Source organism: Strongylocentrotus purpuratus, unplaced genomic scaffold (genome assembly GCF_000002235.5).
Source record: "Strongylocentrotus purpuratus isolate Spur 01 unplaced genomic scaffold, Spur_5.0 spur5_contig_871, whole genome shotgun sequence".
Classification (NCBI taxonomy): Eukaryota; Metazoa; Echinodermata; class Echinoidea; order Camarodonta; family Strongylocentrotidae; genus Strongylocentrotus; species Strongylocentrotus purpuratus.
Window position 1 is genome coordinate 22,141 of NW_022145581.1, and position 7,511 is coordinate 29,651.

Consider the following 7,511-nt stretch of genomic DNA (forward strand, 5'->3'; position numbering starts at 1 on the left):
AAGACGGGAGCATAGTGCAGCACGTTCTCGGTTGAGTGGTTTCTCCCGTCGTCTTTGCCTTCCGTCGCGTTGCTAAAGCGCTCTTATAAATTACAGACGGACGGACAACGCCAAAATAAAATACCTTTGGTATTCGCTACGTGTGGCGGAGGCATTTTTCGGAAATTAGTTCCGATTTGTTATGCTTTGATTCTCTCATATTCATTAAAACACAACCGCCTCCCAAAGCCACATGTACAAGCCCGCACACAACACACACACACACACACACACACCAATTATATTACAATAACAAAGCGCTCTGATCTTTTAATAGACAGTATGCATATACAAATACTCAATTGCGGTTTTGTTATTATGTTTAAGCTACTTTTTAACCTAGAAACTACTCACCAACATAATTATATCCTAATAACAAAAAAACAAATTATGTTTACTTCATTTTAGTATAAACTCTATAGATCTACTTAATTTTCAATTATTTTATTCAATGAGCCATCATTTCCTTCTTTATTATTTTTACCCCAAATACTTTGCTGCAGACAAGAAATATTAAATATGAGAAGTTAGAAGTACTTCCACAGAAACATAAATTAACAGGGAGCCCTGCCTAATATCACGTATATACTCGGCGGCCATCTTAGCAACTAGGAATTTGATTTACATAGCCTAATATTAATAGACTAGATGCTGGTGTTTTTTTTTTATATTTCACCTTTGATAGAGTGTTTGCAAGCGTGCTCAGATAAAGAATTCACCAGAAAAGAAGAAGGAGAAAAACGTCTATGTAGTCGAAACTTTCTCTTGAACATATAGCTATTCCTACTACTGTTGCTTCTACACGTCAATAATTATTATGCTATGAGTACATATGATTATTTTTCCTCCAAAATATGAAACAGTATGAACTACTCACGTTTTGTGTATAATCTATCAGTAGGCCATTACGTCCAGGTCAATCACGTCATTTAAAGCCTTTGGTGTAGGTGCACGATGAGTTATTTCGACGTAATGATAAGTGAATAATATATGAACTATAAAGAACTGGATAAGTTTGTGGTCCGTAATAATAATCCGTGAACTAAAACATTGCTCAACTAGTAAGACGTTCTATAAACGTCTCAAAGTGGTGTAAACTGTGAGAATGAAGAAAAATTAAACCAAAAACTTTCGAATCACGGTTCCAGCCAAATACTGAAGTGTCCGATTTTGCTTCTTTTGAAATCTCCTCGCTCGCCAAATGCGATGTAACTTGCTCGAGTTTAGAAAGTATAACAATTCTAAAAAGCCACTCCCTGAGACAGGCAGCAGCATACGAGGAAGTAATAACACAGAGCGTCAGCAAGTCTAGTTGAACGCGATGAAAGTCCAGGATATAAAATGAATGTAACCATGCCTTGCTCGCATGGAATAACATTACAGAGATACGTATTCGTGACGGGTTTCAATGTTGCACTGCAGGGGCTGTGGATGAATGGGATGCACCAATAAAAAAAGAGGTACTTTCTGCAAAAAAAGGGGGGCCATGCAACCATGCAACTCCTTTTAAGGTACTATGTCCCATTTGCAGGCCCAAACAATGAAAAGGTTAAATTCCAACGGCGTTTGAAAGATAATAATAATGGGTTATTGATGTAGACAATTGCTATGGACCCTTTACAGCTCATTTTATGTATGTTATTACCAAAGAAGAAAAAAAGCCAGTCAGTCACTAAATAGTGTCTGACAGTGAAGTCTAGCAAGTAAACGGATTTCCTTGTTTAATATGAATATTAGGACACTACTAACATTTAAATTTCACAGATAGCACATACATGACATATTCATAATTCCTGCAAAGTTCTACAGAAGTTGAGGTTGGCTGCAAAAGGGACATAGTATCTTTAAGGGGCAATGAATCCTCATTATAGTAGTAAGCCCTAAATGTAAAACTTGAATATGTAACATAATTATTTTTTTATGACCACTGATTTGGATCCATTACTAGTTTTGCAGTTATGATGCTTGCTTTTCTTGTTACCTTCAAATGTCAGACAGGGATACATTGCCTTCGTTTTTTATGTTTGTGTTTAGGTTTTGTTTTGGCAATTGTCCTTGCTATAAGCATATATAATTTTTAATCGACAATTACTTTTCCCAGAACTTAGGCATTATATTCTTCCCATGATGTGAATATTTCTGGTATTTGTGCATCAGGCCGAAAGTTCAGATCGATACGTAATTATTCTGACGATTTGAAAAAAACTGTTTAACACAGTTAAAGACACAATGTTTGTCTGTAAACAGTTCCCCGCAAAATATAGGTAACTTTTTGGAACTGGCGGGGGCACAGCCGCTACGTGCCCCTGCCCTCCACCCCCTCCTTTTAAGTGGCTAACAAAAATCAAAACAAAATGGGGAAAATAATCATGCATATGGCACCTGTCGTGAAAATGTAATTGACTGTATCATTAACTATGTCTATCATGTGATATAAAGCGAACAAAATCCATACAGAAAAGTGGAGAAAAATAGAAAGATTCTGACGAAATCAATATGTGCTCTGCTACGCTAAGCGGCAGATCACCTACAAAGTTAGATTCTTTCGAAATCAATAGGCGCTCTGCTACGCTATACTTACAAATGACAAAACGGCTGGTTCATTCTCATCGCTTCCCTTTCTTCTCTTTCTCATTCTGAACTCTCCTTTTTTGTTGTACCGCTCTTGTGTGTTTGTGTGTGATTGTGGGTGTATGTATATACATGCACGGTTGATTTACCTGCTGATAATTGATGGGCGCTCTTTTTCTGTCTTCGTCTTAATGAACATTTATTTACATAATAAGTTCGCTATTTAATTGAATAATGTATTTACCTTGGCAGGTACCTCATGTACAAGCGCAAGTTGCTTGTTAATGGTCCTGGCCTTTTATTTATTCTGTACTTATGATTCATAATGTGTTTTTTTATGATGTAAAATAAACTGAATTACCATAACACTCAATATTAAAGGAATATGACCAATATTAATTTGTTTTGACTACGTAGACTATGTCAGAGGCAATATTTCATTACTCTTTCTCCCCCCCCCCCCTCTCTCTCTCTCTCTCTCTTTAAATATAATGTATAGCTCGCTAATAGTTCCCTGGGATTTTTGTAGACTTTGTTGATCCCTAGATCATCTAAGGTGACCTCTACTCCCGGATGAGGAAAGAAAGATCATGAGAGTTCAAATTAACAGGAAATAACACCCAGCTCTCATTTGGACTTTGCCTACTTTGTGGAAATATGGGGATAAGTCTCCAAACGTGATCTCGCAAACATATCATACTGTCTTTGCCGCAGGCCTACTTGTACCAAGCAGATGTCCTGATAGTTTGCAGACAAAAAGCCTTGCCAGTCGCTGTGCGTAACAATATCTGCACAGTGAGACAAGGCTGAGGGCATACTGCAAAGGCTTTACTTAGTTGATATGATGCAGCAAGAGAATGGTAGAGCTTTATTATTTGTGGTTATGTTTCAAATCGGAGTCTGCGCGAGCAGACTGGTTTCCTTGAGTGGATTCCATGACCATAACGAAAGTAGGAAGGGCATTAATACTCCATTTAAAGGTAAAGACCAGTTTTGGAAATGTCCCCCCCCCCCCTCTTAAAAATGAAATGGAAGCTCTTATTACCAATCATGTGAAAGAATATGTTTTGACTATTACGTGATGATCCAATTTTGCCGAGAAGCCGCTAACTTATTGATATATTGAGTAAATTAGTATATCTATTACGACCTGATAGATATAACGCACGTGTCGCGCACGTGTGCGTAGTCCCTTATACATCTTTCTGTGTACGGTGCTTGTAACTTTACCAAGATTGGGTCAAATTTCTTATCATTTTGATGATTCCAGAACCTTGCAGTACACACCAATACTTATATGCTAGATGATCAACCTTTTCTGATCGATTCCGCAATGTTTTTTTCACAATGCAATCGCATGACAAGAACTGATCTTTATCTTTAAATACGCCTATATAAAGTTTTATTTTAATAGACTCTCACACTTTTCAGACCATCACACTCAACTGTAAAGTATGGTGGTGAAGCTGTATTTTGGACCTGGGCAATCACCCCTATATAGACAATTCATTGCATTGTGACGTTTTACATTCACCTGAAATGTAATTAAATTGTAATAATTTAGTTGGGAGAATTGAGGAATCGATCAGATTAGTTTTTCCCAATTCGTATCATTAATAATGGTATGTTTTCGCTCAAATTTTCAGATTATCTTCAATTGTACATCTACATCATTGTATGTCAAGTTCAGATCGGGTAAATTTGCCATTTCCAAGCAGTCCAAGCCAGTCCGTAGTCAGTTTAAAACCGTTATTAACTAGTTCTACTTCTTCCCTATACGACCAAACCCCGGGCCAAACCCATTCTAATTACTAGTTTGGGGACAGTTCAGCTCGCGTAGCGTCAGTTGACCGTGCCAATGCTCTCACTTGGCATTTAGAGTGCTTCTGACCTTTCTCAAGGGTTTAGTTGTTTGTTTACAATCTAAAATGAAAATTAGACTTCGCGCGGTTTAGATGAGGAAGCTGGGTTGATGTCTACTGGCGCGGGCGCAACCACTTCAGGAAATTACGCTGAGTAAGACTGGGTCTTGTGTAAGTGAAATGTTTATCAAATATATAATGCATAAAGAATTAAAGCCCTCCTCGCCCCCTGTCCGCCCAAACGGTGTACACAGGTACTAGTGAACACACTTGGAGACCCGATAACTCAGTGGCCTACGCAGGATTTTTTTCAAGGAGGATGTTTTTTTTTAAATTGGGGGGGGGGGGAGGAGCGTTAATTCATTTTTACTCAGCACACTCTGACTCTGGACTGATACATGTGATGTCCATTTAAGGCAGTACGTTAAAAGGACGTCGATCGTAGCAATCCCCATTGTCTTCGTGCGAATCTAAAAGTCCCTATTCCCACTTCGCAGAGGACTTGATGCGAGAACCAACAGATAGAACATGTAGCGACTAGGGCACATACTTCTACAGCTGTCCTCGGAGAGCTCTAGCAAGCACTTTGTGGTTCATGCAGTGCTTCTAGTATGTTCCGTTATGCTAATTCACAAATCCCCCTTCTTCAACATAGTCCATTATACCATGCATCAAAGCTTTTTAATACCGTGCCCAACGATCTCAGAATTATATATATTTTTTAATCTTACAACATTGAGATTAGTAAAATTCAAGATATTTGCTCATTTCTTCCATCTCGTAGATACTTTTGTTTCCTTTTTTTCTCCCTTTGTCACTATGATTCGATTTTGTACTTAAATTTATGTAAATATGTTCATTTATTATAACTTGCATATTTGTTTGTAATTTGTATTTTCATTGTTTTATATTCTATTCGAATCTTATGTAATCACGGCCTCGCTGAAAAACAGCTTTTGCTGAATGCGGGTACAATTGTTGTATTTGTTTTTAACCGTGAATGAATAACATATACCATACCATACAGTATGGCTTTAATCCACACTTTGCGGATTACTACAGTTATAATGTGTGTGGTAGTTATTTTACATGACTGCTAAGAAAGCAAAAATGCTTGTTAGTTGGGCAACAGAGGACCGACTGATTTAGGTCCTCTCAGACGGTCTTGGTGATGAGGATAAGTTACCACAGGGCACTAGCGCATCCAATTCAATTTAAATCATTTTTTTCCAAATTCCACATTTAAAACAATGTGTAAAAAAAAACAATTAATGGACAATAAAAACATAATAAAACTATGACAATTCAATCAATAGCATTTAATGAGTATAAATTAATTCAGTATTAACAGACTACAAGATAAACAAAAGTGGATAATTGGAAAATGGTGAACACAATGAAAACCAGGTTTGTGGCTTGTTAGGGTGTGTTCACCTAGTTTATGTATTTTTTTTGTCTTTACATGATTATTATACAATTTAGACAATGAACATAAAAGATATTTAACAAATTGGAAGTTATTAATATGAACAAATTAAATGTTTCTTATATTGCCTCCTGAATGTGTTATTTAATGAAATATTAAATTGGATACATTTTACATTATTCCAAAGAAGCAGACCCGAATGTCTCAGTAAGTATCTTGAATAATCATTATTATATGTTATTTATTTGCATTTCCTGTAGGATAATTATGAATCTGAGGATTTAAAGGCCCACTGCACTACTTGTACCTTATTGCTCCCTCTATATAGAAAACAATGCCCAATCCGTGCCTGTTGGTACCCCATGATCCTCTTTTTCTTATGTTAATTGAGAGCTGAGTTGATGATTTAATTCCTCCTGTTCACAATAGTATAGCCGCGTTTTAAAATAAACATATTCATTAAATATAAAGGCAAAGTGTGAGTATTGGATCTTTGCATAAGGAAACATATGTGTAATTTGTTTATATAATAACTTAAGTGTACATAATTTCTTAAAGGTACTATGTCCCATTTGCAGGCCAACAAAATGAAAAAGTTAAATTCCAACTGCATTTGAAAGATAATACTAATTTAGAACTTCCCTAAAAAAGGTGGGGCTTGAAAATGTCTTCGAGTGGGAAAATAACGACTATTAGTTGTCAAATCGACTTTAGGGCTATAGAGCCCAAAAGTAATAGTCTTGATTTTCAGACAATTATAATGAATGGTCATACGTTTTATGCTACGCAAAGATTCAATCAGTTTAATCTTGGCCATCACAAGAAGTGGGTTATTGATGTACCCTTTACATGTACAACTCTTTTCATGTATGTTATTACCAAAGAAGAAAAAAGCCAGTCAGTCACTCAATAGTGTCTGACAGTGAAGTCTAGCAAGTAAACGGGTTTCCTTGCATAATTTGAATATGAGGACACTGCTAACGTTTAAATTTCACAGATAGGACATACATGACATATTCACAATTCCTGCAAAGTTCTACAGAATTTGAGGTTGGCTGCAAAAGGGACATAGTACCTTTAAATAGTGGGGATGATATATAACTTGAATCTTTGCATAAGGGAACATATTTGTAGTTTGTTTATATATGATAACTTAAGTGTACCTAATTTCTTTAATAGTGGGGATGATATTTAACTTGAATTAGTACACATACGTATTGCTTTTTTCTGTAATATAGTTTAATTCTTGTGAGTGAGTACAAGAAGTATTTCTCCAAAAAGTATTGCAGTAAGAAAAAGTGGATAAAATAAACGTTTTGTGAATATTAAATAAGACATATGCAGTTAAAATATTTTTCAATGGTTTCGAATGGTTTCGAATGGTTTTGAACCCGTATCGCTAGAATACGAGACCATTGCTCTACCAACTGAGCTATCACTCTCGACTAGTTGATCTTTAAAATGTCCAACAACAAAAACTGTTTTTGCAGCTGGGCCGAGTTGTCTTTGAGCCGAGTTAGCCCGGATTCCCTCAGAGAGCTCTAAAGAGGGCGTTGTTGTACATGTAGTTCTTCTAGTACAGTATGGCTTAAATGCACACATTTCACTCTCGA